This window comes from Moschus berezovskii, chromosome Y (genome assembly GCF_049115385.1).
Source record: "Moschus berezovskii isolate FMDL1 chromosome Y, NW_MosBer_1.0, whole genome shotgun sequence".
NCBI lineage: Eukaryota > Metazoa > Chordata > Mammalia > Artiodactyla > Moschidae > Moschus > Moschus berezovskii.
In genome coordinates, this window is record NC_142489.1 from 64,234,803 (window position 1) to 64,252,731 (window position 17,929).

The window sequence follows — 17,929 nt, forward strand, 5'->3', positions numbered from 1 at the left end:
TCTTCTCCTTATCTCGGATTAATGAAGATACTGTAGAGACATTTTTCTGATCAACTCTTCTTTTGATTCTTACTAAATGTGAGGATAACCTTGTTCAAAATATGGTTATGATAGAACTGAAACAAAAACCAAATGGGGAAAAATATTCCGTAACTCTTTCAACTAAGATAGATCAGAAAAATAAAGAAAAATGGATTCCTTAAATCATAAAATGTAAACACTTTCAAATAATCCTCTTCCATTAGTAGTTTTAAAAACTTACATAGTCATAGAAATTATGATCCTCCAGTAAAATGTGCTATAAGTCTGTTGTAAATGTCATTTAAATACCTTTAGGATTTGAAATTTTCCCAATTTTTTTTTTCAAAAGAAATTTAAGCCATTTTTTATTAATCTGGACAAACAAATGACAGAGAGAAGACATCACCAAATGCTCAACACAAATCAGATTGATTTTATTCTTTCAGTCAAAGATGGAGAATCTCTATACAGCCAGCAAAAACAAGACCAGGGGCTGACTCTGGCACAGATCATGAACTCCTTGTTGCAAATGCAGACTGAAATAGAAGGAACTGGAGAGAACCCCTATACCATTCATGTATGACATAAGTCAATTCACTTATGACTATACAGTGGAAGTGAGAAATAATTTTAAGGGACTAGATCTGACAGAGAGGGTGCCTGATAAATTATGGGTGGAGGTTCATGACATTGTACAGGAGACAGGAATCAAGATCATCCCCAAGAAAAAGCAATGCAAAAAAGCAAAATGGCTGTCTGAGGAGGCCTTACAAATGGCTGTGAAAGAAGGGAAGTGTAAAGAAAAGGAGAAAAGGAAATTTATACCCATTTGAATGTAGAGTTCCAATGAATAGCAAGGAGAAATAAGAAAGACTTCCTCAGTGATCAATGCAAAGAAATGGAGGAAAGCAATAGAATGGGAAAGACTAGACATATCTGCAGGATAATTAGAAATACTGAGGCAACATTTCATGCAAAGGTGGGCTCAATAAAGGACACAAATATTAGGAACCAAAGAGAAGCAGAAGATATTAAGAAGAGGTGGCAAGAATACACAGAAGAACTGTTCATAGAAGATCTTCAGGACCCAGAAAATCACGATGGTGTGATCATTCACGTAGAGCCAGACATCCTGGAATGTGAAGACAAGTGGGCCTTATTAAGCATCACTATGAACAAAACTAGAGTAGGTGATGGAATTCCAGTTGAGCTATTTCAAATCCTGGAAGATAATGCTGTGAAAGTGCTGCACTCAATATGCCAGCAATTTGGAAAACTCAGCAGTGGCCACCGGACTGGAAAAGTCAGTCTTCATTGTAATCCCAAAGAAAGGCAATACCGAAGAATGCTCAAACTACAGCATAATTGCTCTCATCTCACAAGCTAATCATGCGTTGCTAGAAACTGTCTTTAAAAACTAAAACGTGAGTGACCTACAGAGGCCTGTAGAGTCATATCTCTGGTCTTTCCAAAGGTATGTACAGATATGAGAACACCAAGGGATTACTGACTGTGAACCGCTCTGCTGGGGAAGACTTGTGAGATTCTTTTGAACTGCAGGAATACCAAAAAATGAATTGTAAAAAAATCAACTTTGAAGACTCATTGGAAGGACTGATGCTGAAAATAAAGCCCCAAAGCTTTGTCCAATTGAGGCAAAGAGCTGACTCATTAGAAAAGACCGTGATCTATAGAAAGTGTTGAAAGCAGGGGGATCAGTAGGTGAGAGAGGATGAGACTTCTGGAGAGCATCAGCGATTCAAAGGACATGATCTTGGGGAAACTATGGGAGAGAGTGAGGGACAGAGAGGCCTCTTGTGCTGGAGTCCAGGGGGATACAAAGAGTCAAACATGTCTTAGTGGCTGAAGAACAATAGCATTTCAGTTAATAAGATGGGTCTTGACGGATGGCAGTTGGTCCCAAAATATCAGAGGAATAGGAGGACAAGACCACTCCCTCCCCAACAAATTCATCTAAACATCGACTGCACATGGAAGAACTTCCAGACAAAAAATTGTGAACACTGTTGAATGGCCCAAGATACCCAGAAGTCAAACATGTTTTCCTTTGAAATGGAGGTAGGAAAAAATAAAAGAGAGACAAAGAGAGACAAAGTATTTAGGGGCTGAGGCTGGTTTTGGAGAGGAAGTTGTAAATGAGGAGAAGTTTGCAGACAATTGTGAACCCTCTCAGGACAGTGACAGTGGAGAACTCTGGGATCGCTTAGAGCAACATAACCTCGGAAAAGTGAAACAAAAGCAAATGTGCCTAACTGTAATTTCCAGCAGAGAAAAAAATCAGATACACCTGTCCACCATCATTGAGGTGGACCTAGGAGGGATGCCCGGACTGTATCACTTGCCTTCTGATAAGGACTCAGCTTTAATGGCCTGAGGATGATCTGACAGGTCTAAGATGACGTAGCAACCTAATCCATGGGAACACCAGAGACAAAAATGCAAAAATGTCCTTTCTTGAGATAATTTTCCATGGCCATATAGGGAATACAGACACTCACAGAACCAAATGTTGGACATTCAGTTCAGTTCATTTCAGTTCACTGGCTCAGTCGTGTCCGACTTTTTGAGACCCCATGAATCACCGCACGTCAGACCTCCCTGTCCATCGACAACTCCAGGACTTGACTCAAACTCATGTCCACCGAGTCGGTGATGCCATACAGCCATTTAATTCTTTGTTGTCCCCTTCTCATTCGACCACCAGTCCCTCCCAGCATCAGAGTCTTCCAGTGAGTCAACACTTCGCATGAGGTGGCCAAAATATTGAAGTTTCAGCTTTAGCATCAGTCATTCCAATGAACACCGAGGATTGATCTCCTTTAGAATGAACTGGTTGGATCTCCTTGCAGTCCAAGTGACTCTCAAGAGTCTCTTACAAAATATCAAAGATGTGCAAACAGGCTTCCATTCATGACCCTGTCTTCCACAGAGGCAGAGAGGAATGTTTGCATCAGACCAAGGCTGAAGGCACGAGGCTGCTTTTATATCAGCCCCAGAGACCACATGTGCCACCAAACTCTGAGCAGGCTGCCAGTTGCTAACCATATCTTCCTGGGTTCATGCTCAGTTCACATAGGTCAGGAGGGTCAAAATATGAGTTTAGCACCCCTCTGGAGACACATGGAATTCTTGAAAAGTTCACATAGTTCAGGAGGTTCAAAATATGAGTTCAGCACCCGTCTGGAGACACACGGAATTCTTGCAAAATTCAGGGAAATATGAATGGCCTGCCTGTTGTAGTTTAGGAAAAGATTTGTCATTGCTGGCACATTACCCTACACACCTGGAAAGGTAGAAGTTTCCACCCTCAGTCCAAAATCACCTTTGCATAATGGAGTTACGATGTGGTACTGCAAAATAGAAGCAGACATAGCTGCCAAAGTATGTCAAGTAGATATTGCAGCCATTTGATTTAGAGCAGCTGCTAAGTGACACCCAGTGAAAATGCTCAACTTAGATTGTGAGATGGAGAGGGAGATATGAGGGTGTTCCGAAAGGGAGGGGATATAGGTATATCTATGCCTGATTTATTTTGAGTTCTGACTGAATACAGCAAAATTCGGTAAAATGCTTCAATTCAGTTCCGTTAAGTTCGGTTGCTCAGTCGTGTCCGAATCTCCACGCCCCCATGAATCACAGCACGCCAGGCCTCCCTGTCCATCACCAACTCCAGGGTTCACTCAAACTCATGTCCAGAGAGTCGGTGATGCCATCCAGCCATCTCATTCTCTGTTGTCCCCTTCTCCTCCTGTCCTCAAACTTTCCCAGCATCAGAGTCTTTTCCAGTGAGTCAACTCGTCACATGAGGTGGCCAAAATATTGGAGTTTCAGCTTCAGCATCAGTCCTTCCAATGAACACCCAGAATTGATCTCCTTTAGAATTGACTGGTTGGATCTCCTTGCAGTATAAGTGACTCTCAAGAATCTTCCCCAACACCACAGTTCAAAAACATCAATTTTTCGGTGATCAGCTTTCTTCACAGTCCTAGTCTCACATCCATACATGACCACGGCAAAAACCATAGCCTTTACTTGACGGACATTAGTTGGCAAAGTAATGTCTCTGCTTTTTAATATACTATCGAGGTTGGTGATAACTTTCCTTCCATGGAGTAAGCGTCTTTTAATTTCATGACTGCAATCAGCATCAGCAGTGATTTCGGAGCCCAAAAAATTAAGTCTGACACAGTTTCCACTGTTTTTCCATCTATTTCTCAGAAAATGATGGGATCAGAGGCCTTAATCTTTGTTTTCTGAAGGTTCAGCTTGAAGCCAACCTTTTCACTCTCCTCTTTCACTTTCACCAAGAGGCGTTTGAGTTCTTCTTCTCTTTCTGCTGTAAGGGTGGTGTTATCTGCATATCTGAGGTTATTGATTTTCTCCCAGAGATCTTGATTCCAGCTTGTGCTTCCTCCAGCCCAGCATTCCTCATGATGTACTCTGCATATAAGTTAAATAAGCAAGTTGACAATATACAGCCTTGACGTAATCCTTTTCCTATTTGGAACCAGTCTCTTGTTCCATGTACAGTTCTGACTGTTGCTTCCTGACCTGCATACAGGCTTCTCAAGAGGCAGCTCAGGGGTCTGGTATTCCCATCTCTTTCAGAATTTTCCACAGTTTATTGTGATCCACACAGTCAAAGGCTTTAAAACTATTACCCTTCCATTAAAAAATCAATAAGAGAAATAACAGGTTGATGTATCACAATATTTTCTTGTGGTCTAACTGATACTGATGATGGAGAAGAGAAATAATATCAAGTTAGGGCACTTGTATCAGCAACTATCTGAATGGTAGAACACTTTAGTATGAATGGCACAGTTAAACTCCTGCAGTCTGAAATTACATTTGCTCCTCTAATTTCAGAACTGAAGTCAGAGTTATGATCACCAATATTACCCATTGCTTTAATATGCTTCTTCTTCTTATCTCGGAATAATAAAGATACTGTAGAGACATTTTTTTATGATCAACTCTTCTTTTAATTGTTACTAAATGTGAGGATAACCTCGTTCAAAATATGGTTATGATCGAACTGAAACTAAGGGGAGCATGAGAAGATGTTGGAGGAATAGGACAGGGTGACCATTTTCTCCCCCACAAAATCAGCAAAAGAACATTTGAACACTGAGTAAATCCCTTAAAACAGCTTCTGAATACCGGTAGAAGACATCAGGCACCCAGAAAAGCGGTCCATAGACTTCGAAAAGAGGTAGGAAACAACATAAAAGATAAAGAGATACAAAAGAGGAAGGAAGAGAGCTCCGTCTTGGGAAGGGAGGCTTAAAAAAAAATGAGAGAAGTTTCCAAACACCTGGAAACACAGGCGACTCTATGGGTAGGCTTGGAACCTCAGAGAGCCGCAAAACTAGGAGAAAAGAGACATAAATAATTAAAGCCCATAGACTAAGTGCCCAGAGGAAACTCTGAGTGGAGAAGTGGTGCAGATGCGCGCACCCACCACTAGCAGGTGGGGGCTGGGCAGGGAGGCGTGACGGCAGCGCTTAGAGAGATGACAGGGGCTGAACACCCCGAGGGCAAGCTGAGCGCTCTAACAGGACCAAAGAAGACTGTGCAGCGAAAAGCCCCATCCTAATACTCTTCCAGTCCCTCTCACAGAACAAAGGACTGAGCAAAGCAATCCGGCTTGGGCGGCCCATCCCCCAGCTGCCGCCGGGACAGGCATGGAGGGCAACCAGTGTTGGAAGGGGCAGCTGCGGCCCCAGATAGGCTTCCCATACCAAGCTGCAGTCAGGCTTCCTTGCTAACCAAGACTTCTTGGATTTGGGCCAGTCAATATTTGCCTGAGAAAGTGCTCTGGTTGTACACATAGAAAACCAAGCAGCAGGGACCAGGGAGGCGATAAGCCACAGTGACCACGCTCGCCAAACCCCTGGTCACCTGAGCTGCTCAGACCGGGGAAGGCACAAAACACAGGCCCAGCCAAGTCTGCGCTTTTGTGGAGTACTCGCGGACCTGAACCTGAGTCGCTTAGACCTGGGAAGTGCATGCAACCCAGCGCCGGCCAGGGACAGCACCTGGCAGACAACCTAGAGCCTGAGCAGCATAAACAGGAAAAACACACACGCTGCGTGCGGGCGCATTCCCACAGTAGTCGAGACACTGTAAGCACTCCCCACAGATGACAGTGATATTTGTTAGCAGCATTCCTCCCTCCCCACGGCAGGACCGAACAGGTGAGCCGGAGTCCACCACCACACCCTGGTGTCAGGATGGGAATTAGTCACTGAAGAGACCAGCAAACAGAATAGATTTTACAATAGAAGGAACTGCCTTGGAGGTAACAGAGGGAGAAGTCTTGAGCCTACTGCAAGAATAAGACTGAAAACCAGAGGCAGAGGCTTAAGGCCAAATCCTGAGAACACCGGAGACCTTCTGTTACAGGGAACATTAATTGATAGGTGCCCATCAAATGCCTCCATACATAAACTGAAACCAGGCACAACCGAAGGGTCAGCAAGTTTCAGTGAAATAAATACCACACAAATTCTCCAGCAACACAGGAAAATAGCCCTGAGCGTCAACATACAGACTGCCCAAAGCCACCCCAAACCACTGACATCTCAAACTCATTACTGGACTCTCCATTGCAATCCATAGAGAAATCCAGCTCCACCCACCAGAACACTGAAACAAGCAAACCAAATTAGGGAACCTTGACAAGTCACCCATCCAACCCCACACAACGAGGTAACTACATAATAAAGAGAACTCCACAAACTGCCAGAGGACGGAAAGGCAACCCAAGCACAGTAATATAAGCAAGATGAAGAGGCAGAGAAACACCCAGCAAGTAAAGGAACAGGATAAATTCCCACCAACACAAACAAAAGAGGAAGACATGGGGAACCTACCTGATAAAGAATTTCGAATTTTAATTGTGAAAATGATTCAAAATGTGGAAAGCAAAAAGGAGTTACAGATAAATAAAGTTGAGAAAAGGATTGAGAAGATGCAAGAAATGTTTAATAAGGAATTAGAGGAGAAAATAGAGTCAATATACAATGAACAATGCAATAGATGAGATCAGAAACACTTTCGAGGGAACAAGCAGTAGAATAACGGAGATAGAAGACAGGATAAGTGAGCTAGAAGATAGAGTTGTACAAATAAATGAAACAGAGATGGAAAAAGAAAAAGAAATTAAAAGAAATGAGGACAATATTAGAGACTTCTGGGACAATGTTAAATACCCCAACATTGGAATCATACGAGTCCCAGAAGAAGAAGACAAAATGAAAGACCATGAGAGAATACTTGAGGAAATAATAGTTGAAAATTTCACTAAAATGGGGAAGGAAATAATCACCCAATTCCAAGAAACACAGAGAGTTCCTAATAGGATAAACCCAAGGCGAAATAACCCAAGTCACATATTAATCAAATTAACAAAGTTCAAACACAAAAAATATTAAAAGCCGCAAGGGAAAAACAACAAATAACACACAAGGGGATCCCCATAGGGATAACAGCTGATCATTCAATAGAAACTCTTCAGGCCAGGAGGGAATGGCAAGACATATTAAAGTGATGAAAGAAAGTAACCCACAGCCCAGATGACTATACCCAGCAAGGATCTCATTCAATTATGAAGGAGAAATCAAAAACTTTACAGACAAGCAAAAGCGGAGAGATTTCAGCATCACCAAACCAGCTCTCCAACAAATATTAAACGATCTTCTCTAGACAGGAAACACAGAAAGGGTATATAAACTCGAACCGAAAACAAATAATAAAAAGGCAATGAGATCATACTTATCAATAATCACCTTAAATGTAAATGGGTTGAATGTCCCAACCAAAAGACAAAGGCTGGCTGAATGGACACAAAAACAAGACCCCCGTATATGTTCTCTACAAGAGACCCACTTCAAACTAGGGACACATACAGACTGAAAGTGAAGGGCTGGAAAAAGACATTCGACGCAAATAGAGACCAAAAGAAAGCAGGAGTAGCAGTACTCATATCAGATAAAATAGACTTTAAAACAAAGGCTGTGAAAAGAGACAAAGAAGGAAAATACATAATGATCAAAGGATCAATCCAAGATGAAGATATAACAATTATAAATATTTATGCACCCAACATAGGAGCACTGCAATATGTAAGAAAATTACTAACAAGTATGAAAGAGGAAATTAACAATAGCACAGTAATAGTGGGAGACTTTAATAGCCCACTCACACCTATGAATAGGTCAACTAAACAAAAAATTAACAAGGAAACACAAACTTTAAATGATACAATAGACAAGTTAGTCCTAATAGATCTCTATAGGTCATTTCACCCCAAAACAATGAATTTCACCTTTTTCTCAAGCGCACACGGAAACTTTTCCAGGATAGATCATATCCTGGGCCCTAAATCTAGCCTTGGTAAATTCAAAAAAGTTTAAATAATTCCATGCATCTTTTCTGACCACAATGCAGTAAGATTAGATCTCAATTACGGGAGAAAAACTATTAAAAATGCCAACCTATGAAGGCTGAACAACACGCTGCTGAATATTGAACAAATCATAGAAGAAATCAAAATATGCATGGAAATGAATGAAAATAAAAACACAACAACCCAAAACCACTGGGACACTGTAAAAGCAGTGCTAAGGGGGAAGAATAGCAAGGAGAGATAAGAAAGCCTTCCTCAGTGATCAATGCAAAGAAATAGAGGAAAACAATAGAATAGGAAAAACAAGAGACCTCTTCAAGAAAATTAGAGATTCCAAGGGAACTTTTCATGCAAAGATGGGCTCGATAAAGGACAGAAATGGTATGGACCTAACAGAAGCAGAAGATATTAAGAAGAGGTGGCAGGAATACACAGAAGAACTGTACAAAAAAGATCTTCACGACCAAGATAGTCACGATAATGTGATCACTGACCTAGAGCCAGACATCTTGGAATGTGAAGTCAAGTGGGCCTTAGAAAGCATCACTACGAACAAAGCTAGTGGAGGTGATGGAATTCCAGTTGAGCTATTTCAAGTCTTGAAAAATGATGCTGTGAAAGTGCTGCACTCAATATGCCAGCAGATTTGGAAAACTCAGCAGTGGCCACAGGAATGGAAGAGGTCAGTCTTCATTCCAATCCCAAAGAAAGGCAATGCCAAATAATGCTCAAACTACCGCACAATTGCACTCATCTCACACGCTAGTAAAGTCATGCTCAAAATTCTCCAAGCCAGGCTTCAGCAGTATGTAAACCGTGAACTCCCAGATGTTCAAGCAGGTTTTAGAAAAGGCAGAGGCACCAGAGATCAAATTGCCAACATCCGCTGGATCATGGAGAAAGCAAGAGAGTTTCAGAAAAACATCTATTTCTGCTTCATTGACTATGCCAAATCCTTTGACTGTGTGGATCACAATAAACTGTGGAACATTCTGAAAGAGATGGGAATCCCAGACCACCTGACCTGCCTCTTGAGAAACCTGTATGCAGGTCAGGAAGCAACAGTTAGAACAGGTCATGGAACAACAGACTGGTTCCAAATAGGAAAAGGTGTACGTCAAGGTTGTATATTGTCAACTTGCTTATTTAACTTATACGCAGAGTACATCATGAGGAACGCTGGGCTGGAAGAAGCACAAGCTGGAATCAAGATTGCTGGGAGAAATATCAATAACCTCAGATATGCAGATGACACTACCCTTATGGCAGAAAGTGAAGAGGAACTCAAAAGCCTCTGGATGAAAGTGAAAGAGGAGAGTCAAAAGGTTGGCTTGAAGCTCAACATTCAGAAAACAAAGATCATGGCATCTGGTCCCATCACTTCATGGGAAATAGATGGAAAAACAGTGGAAACAGTGTCAGACTTTATTTTTTTGGGCTCCAAAATCACTGCAGATGCTGATTGCAGCCATGAAATTAAAAGACGCTTGCTCCTTGGAAGGAAAGTTATGACCAACCTTGATAGTATATTAAAAAGCAGAGACATTACTTTGCCGACCAAGGTCCGTCTGGTCAAGGCAATGGTTTTTCCCGTGGTCATGTATGGATGTGAGAGTTGGACTGTGAAGAAAGCTGATCGCCGAAGAATCGATGCTTTTGAACTGTGGTGTTGGAGAAGACTCTTGCGAGTCCCTTATACTGCAAGGAGATCCAACCAGTCCATTCTAAAGGAGATCAATCCTGGATGTTCATTGGAGGGATTGATGCTAAAGCTGAAACTCCAATACTTTGGCCATCTCATGAGACGAGTTGACTCACTGGAAAAGACTCTGATGCTGGGAAAGGTTGGGGGCGGGAGGAGAAGGGGACGACAGAGAATGAGATGGCTGGATGGCATCACCGACTCTGTGGACATGAGTTTGAGTGTACTCCGGGAGTTGGTGATGGACAGGGAGGCCTGGCGTGCTGTGATTCATGGGGTCACGGAGAGTCGGACACGACTGAGCGACTGAACTGAACTGAACTGAAGGGGGAAGTTCATAGCAATACAGGGACACATCAAGAAACAAGAAAAAAGTCAACTAAATAACCTAACTCTACATCTAAAGCAACTAGAAAAAGGAAGAAATGAAGAACCCCAGAGTCAGTAGAAGGAAAGAAATTGTAAAAATTAGAGCAGAGATAAATGCAAAAGAAACAAAAGAGACCATAGCAAAAATCAACAAAGCCAAAAGCTGGTTCTATGAGAAGGTAAATAAAATTGACAAACCACTAGCCAGACTTATCAAGGAACAAAGGGAGAAGAACCAAATCAATAAAATTAGAAATGAAAATGGAGAGATCACAACTGACAACACAGAGATAGAAAGGATTATTAGAGAATACTATCAGCAATTATATGGCAATAAAATGAATAACCTGGAAGAAATGGACAGAATCCTAGAAAAGTACGACTTTCGAAAACAGAACCACGAAGAAATAGAAAATCTGAACAGACCCACCACAAGAACGGAACTAGAGGCTGTAATCAGGAATCTTCCAGCAAACAAAAGCCCAGGTCCAGACGGCTTCACAGCCGAATTCTACCAAAAATTTAGAGAAGAGCTAACACATATTCTACTGAAACTCTTCCAGAAAATTGCTGAGGAAGGGAAACTTCCAAACTCATTCTATGAGGCCACCATCACCCTAACCCTAAAACCTGGTAAAGACCCCAGAAAAAAGGAAAACTACAGGCCAATATCACTGATGAACATAGATGCAAAAATCCTTAACAAAATTCTAGCAATCAGAATCCAACAACATATTAAGAAGATCATACATCATGACAAAGTGGGCTTTATCCCAGGAATGCAAGGATTCTTCAATATCCGCAAATCACTCAACGTAATACACCACATTAACAAACTGAAAAATAAAAATCATATGATTATCTCAATAGATGCAGAGAAAGCCTTCGACAAAATTCGACATCCATTTATGATAAAAACCCTCCAGAAAGTGGGAATAGAGGGACATACCTCAACATAATAAAAGCTATATATAACAAACCCACAGCAAACATTATCCTCAATGGTGAAAAACTGAAAGCATTTCCCCTAAAGTCAGGAACAAGACAAGGGTGCCCACTCTCCCCACTACTATTCAACATAGTTCTGGAAGTTTTGGCTACAGCAATCAGAGCAGAAAAAGACATAAAAGGAATACGAATTGGAAAAGAAGAAGTAAAACTTTCACTGTTCGCTGATGACATGATCCTCTACACAGAAAACCCTAAAGACTCTACTAGAAAACTACTAGAGCTAATCAATGAATACAGTAAAGTTGAAAGATATAAAATCAACACACAGAAATCCCTTGCATTCCTATACACTAATAATGAGAATATAGAAAGAGAAATTAAGGATACTGTTCCATTCTCTGTTGCAACGAAAAGAATTAAATACTTAGGAATATATCTACCTAAGGAAACAAAAGACTTGTACATAGAAAACTATAAAACACTACTGAAAGCAATCAAAGAGGACACTAATAGATGGAGAAATATACCATGTTCAAGGATTGGAAGAATAAATATTGTAAAAATGTCTATACTACCCAAAGTAATTTATACATTCAATGCAATCCCTATCAAACTACCAACAATATTTTTCACAGAACTAAAACAAATAATCTCACAGTTTGTATGGAAATACAAAAAACCTCGAATAGCCAAAGCAATCTTGAGGAAGAAAAATGGAACTGGGGGAATTAACCTGCCAGACTTCAGGCTCTACTACAAAGCCACAGTCATCAAGACAGTATGGTACTGGCAGAAAGACAGAAATATAGATCAATGGAACAAAATAGAAAGCCCAGAGATAAATCCACTCACCTATGGACACCTCATCTTTGACAAAGGAGGCAAGAATATAAAATGGAGAAAAGACAGTCTCTTTAACAAGTGGTGCTGGCAAAACTGGTCAGCCACTTGTAAAAGAATGAGACTAGAACACTTCCTAACACCATACACAAAAATAAACTCAAAATGGATTAGAGAACTAAATGTAAGACCAGAAACTATAAAACTCCTAGAGGAGAACGTAGGCAAAACACTCTCCGACATAAATCACAGCAGGATCCTCCATGACCCACCTCCCAGAATATTGGAAATAAAAGGAAAAATAAATAAATGGGACCAATTAAAATCAAAAGGTTCTGCACAGCAAAGGAAACTATAGATAAGGTCAAAAGACAGCCTTCAGAATGGGAGAAAATAATAGCAAATGAAGCAACTGATAAAGGATTAATCTCCAAAATATACAAGCAGCTCCTGAAGCTCAATTCCAGAAGAATAAATGACCCAATCAAAAAATGGGCCAAAGAACTAAACAGACATTTTTTCAAAGACATAAAGATGGCTAACAATCACATGAAAAAATGCTCAACATCCCTCATAATCAGAGAGATGCAAATCAAAACCACAATGAGATACCATTTCACAGCAGTCAGAATGGCTACATGCAATTCTACATGCAATAAATGCTGGAGACGATGTGGAGAGAAAGGAACCCTCTTACATTGTTGGTGGGAATTCAAACTAGTACAGCCACTATGGAGCACAGTGTGGAGGTTCCTCAAAAAACTGGAAATAGAACTGCCATATGATCCAGCAATCGCACTCCTGGGCAAACACACCGAGGAAACCAGAATTGAAAGAGACACATGTACTCCAATGTTCATTGCAGCACTGTTTATAATAGCCAGGACATGGAAGCAAACTAGATGTCCATCTGCAGACGAATGGATAAGAAAGCTTTGGGACATATACACAATGGAATATTATTCAGCCATTAAAAAGAATACATTTGAATCAGTTCTAATGAGGGGGATGAAACTGGAGCCTATTATACAGAGTGAAGTAAGCCAGAAAGAAAAACACCAATACAGTATACTAACACATATATATGGAATTTAAAAAGATGCAAACGATAACCCTGTATACAAGACAGCAAAAGAGACACAGATGTATAGAACAGTCTTTGGGACTCTGTGGGAGAGGGTAAGGGTGGGATGATTTGGGAGAATGGTATTGAAACACGTATGTTGTCATATGTCAAACGAATCACTAGTTCAGGGTCAATGCATGTTATAGGATGCTCGGGGCTGGCATGCGGGGATGACCCAGAGGGCGGATAAAGGAGAAGGGAGGTGGGTGGGGGGTTCAGGAGGGGGAACTTATGTAAACCCTGGGCCAATTCATGTCAATGTATGGCAAAACCAACCAATATAATATTGTAAAATAATTTGCCTCCAATAAAAAATAAATTACCAAAAAAAAAGATATTTTAATTCAGATTTTGGTGCATGAAATATTGAAACGTCATAGTTTACAAGGAAAGTTCTGTACCAAGACATCCATTTATGAAGTAGAGAAAATTCCGTATTTCATGCAGGAATATCTAATTTTTCTATGGACAAAAAAGGATTTCCATGTTTCAAATTCAACAGTCTCATCCCCATTGATATATGTGAAATATAGTTGTTGGTAATATTCTGTCACTCAGTCACGTCCAACACCTTGCAACACCGTTAATGGCAGCACTCCCGACCTCCCTATACTTTACTATCTCCAACACTTAAGTGAAACACATGTTCATCGACTTAAGTGATGCTGTCCAACGATCTCACGGCCCAATCTCCTCCTGTCCACCATCTACCCATATCAGAGCCGATAATATTTTTTTTTCTTTTCAATGGCAAGGCAGAACCTCAATGTTTTCCCATGTATTATTTCTTCACACCAGGGTAGCCAAAGTATTGGAATTTCAGTTTCAACATCAGTCTTTCCAATGGATGTTTAGGGTTAGTTTCCTTTAGGATTGGTGGGGTTGAACTCCTTTCTTGACAAGGGTCTCTCAAGAGCCATCTTTAGCACTCAGCTGCAAAGCCTCAATGCTTTGTAACTCAGCCTTCTTTATAGTGAAGCTAGCACATCCGTACATGTCTTCTGCTAAAACCATAGCCCTGACTAAAGGGACCTTTATTGCCAAAGAGATATCTCCGCTTTTCAGTACATTGTGTCTATGTCTAGGCTTATCATAGATTTTCTTCCCAGGAGAAGGGGTCTTTTATTCTCAGGGATGTGATCACTGTCCCCAGTGATTTTGGAGCTAAAGAATCCTGTCTGTCACTATTTTCAATTTTACCCTTTCTATTTGCCAAAACATTGTTAGTCTTTGACCCACCTCATTTCATACACCAAGGTCAAACGTGCCCATTGCACCAGGTATCCTTTTATACTCTGTTTTTACACTCCAGAACCCTATGATGAAATGGACATCTTTTCTCAGCTTTAATTTTAGAAAGAGCTTACAAGTTTTCCTAAAATCATTCAAGTTCCCATTTAGCATAGATGGTAAAGAATTGAAAAGCAGAGATTTCCAATTTTCATGCAGGAAAATCTGCACCCATATGTTCTTGCTTAAGAAAAGGAATTCCTCATTCCTTGTAGGAAAAACAACTATCCTGATTTTCATATGTGAAGTGTAGAAAATTCTATATGTAATGTAGGAAAAAAATCTTCACCAAATATTCATATGTAAATTGTAGATAATTGATATTTCAAATAGGAATATAGACATTGATTTGCCTATGTTAAATAAGTAATTCCATATTTCTAGTAGGATATTTGGCACCTGTATAGGTGATGTGAAACAAAATGATTTCATACTTCATGGAAAAAAGCACCATGCCTAGAGTTTCAAATACAGAAAATACAGAAATACATATTTCATGCAGGAAAATCAGAGTGAGATTTTCATTTGTGAAATACAGACAATTGAAAATTTTGGCCCTTATTTTGCTAAATAAAATATAGGAAGTTCATTTTTTCATGGATTCCATCTGCGATAGAGTTTTAATATGTGAAATACAGAGAATTCCATACTTAAAGGAAGAAAATCAGTGCCCAGATTTACATATGTGAAACAATCAAAATCCTTATTTTGTGTACTAAAATCGATGGCTAGCATTTAATAAGTGAAATACACAAAATTCCAGATGTCAGTAAAGAGATTTTCATTATTTTTTTTCTTTTCTTCTTCTTCTTCTTTTCTTTTTTTTTTTAATGCAAAGACTTTTATTTTTACTCACAATGATACAGAGAATAATTGAGGGGTACTGAATGGTGGAAGAAAATGAATTGACAGGATACAGTGACAGAACTGATGCTTTCTAATTCTGCTGGTAGAGTAGACGCTTGAGAGTTCCTTGGACTGCAAGGAGATCAAACCAGCAAATCCTAAAGGAAATCAGTCCAGAAATTTCACCGGAAGGACTGATGCTGAATCTGAAGCTCCAATACTTTGACCACCTGAAGCAAAGAGCCAACTCCTTGGAAAAGGTCTCGATGCTGGAAAAGATGGAAGGCAGGAGGAGAAGGGGATGACAGAGGGTGAGAAGGTGGGATGGTATCACCGATTGGATGGACATGATTTTGAGTAAGCTCTGGGAGTTGGTGATGGACAGGGAAGCCTGGTGTACTGCAGTCCATGGGGTCACAAAGAGTCAGACATGACTTAATGACGGAAAAACAATAAAGAAGGTTAGCAGTAATGAAGGCTTGAAACCCTCCAGTATAAGAGAAGAAGATGAGAAGTGTTCAAATGCTAGATTTGCCAAAGACTGAAATGTGGCCTGTGAAAGAAGAAAGTCAATGATGACTGTGCCTTTTTTTTTTTTTTTTTTTAACAATTGGAACTAAGTTGCTATTTTTTGACTAAAAGACTAAAGCAGGTTTTGGAGTCAGGCAAGAGATGTGCTAAATTGGAGACAATTATTGGTCAATTATGTAGAAATATCTAGGGGATTAGAAGTTTCTTTTTTGGAAGAGAGAACTATCTTTTGAAAGTTTCTTTTAAATTATTGGAAGAGAGTTTCCCAGTTTCTGTCATTTGAATAAGTACTTGGTGGGATCTAGAATGCTGACCTTCTTCTAGACATGCTCAGTATACTTAAAACCCAGACTGAAAAAGCCTACATTGTCAAGTTGAGGACCTGTTTTCACATCTCTTGGGGTGTTATTTTGTTCCCGCTTGTTCAAAATAACTAATTGCCTTCTGCATTAAACTGAATTGTATGCAGTACTTGTACCAGTCTGAAATGGACCACATTAAGAAAGAAAAGACTGGATATGATGAATGTCCAAACTTTATTCTCAATAAAAAAATGCCCTATTCGCCTAGCAGCACTGGGTTTTAGCCTTGTAATTCCTACAGTGATGTTTTCCCAGTGGTCCTGTTTGACACACTTAGCTTTCGGGGTTTCTTGCTGAACTTACTGATTTGTGACATGAATTAGAAAATTTGATAGAACAGGATATCCTCTGGGTGTATGCAATGGCCTGTAGGTACTTGATCAGTCCCTACTTACAAAGTCTGAGCTGATTTGCGGGTAAAGGGATTAACTAGAGATTGAGTAAGGTATTCACAGAGGTTAAAGTTTAGCCAGAAGGGCTCCCAGCACAACGTTTGTCAAGTACAGGGATGAAGTAAGAACTATACTTCAATTCTGACATTTAAATGATTATTTCAAATGAGGGAAACCCTCCCTAAATGTTCCAAGCCAACTTTATTTGTTCTTCCTAAAGTATCTATTAAATGACTAGGTATTGAGATCCAATTGAAGATATACAATGTTAGCTACACACGTTGTTAAGCATAATGTTCTGGTGACATTCACAGTATTCAGTAATTAGCTTAATGAACAGGTGTAAAAGTATATTAGTTATCCAGATGTTAATTTGCAGTAACATATGCTGCCTGATTTGGGAGGGTTTTGTCTGAACTACAACCAGTAAGATTTGTTACTTAATTAGGAAATCATTGTGTGTGTGTGTGTGTGTGTGTGTGTGTGTGTGTGTGTGTGTGTGTGATTCCCACCATTAGAACCATTAGTCTTGTTTAATGTGCTCTAAACTTTGGGAGCACTCTTGGTAACGTCATTCCTATGACTTTAGGCACTATACGGGAGACAGGATGAAATCTACCTTTCTGTGGGATGCCTTAATTAGTGCACAGCTGTAGGCAATGCAGAGAGGGGAAGATTCACGCTGTAATATGCAGCTTCTAAAAGGAGATGGAAATGCACTCTCCCACTGCATATTGCATCAGCCATTCCTTCCAAGGTTTGGTAAACAAATGTGTTATCCCTCACCGAATGGATTCACAAACAATTGAAAACGAAACTGTGCACCTTTTTGGCTAAGACCAACTGAGATTTCCATTTTCATTCTGGAAATTGAGGGTTGAGTGTTGAGAAATTCACGTATGCAATATAGTGAATTCCATATTTCATACAGGGAATTTACATGCATACATTTGTATTTGAAACACTGAGTTCTGTGCTTCACGTAGAAACATTTTGCCCTACGCCAATATGCGACCTACAGAGAATTCCATATTTAGAGATGGAATTCTCTCTAAAGAGAATTAC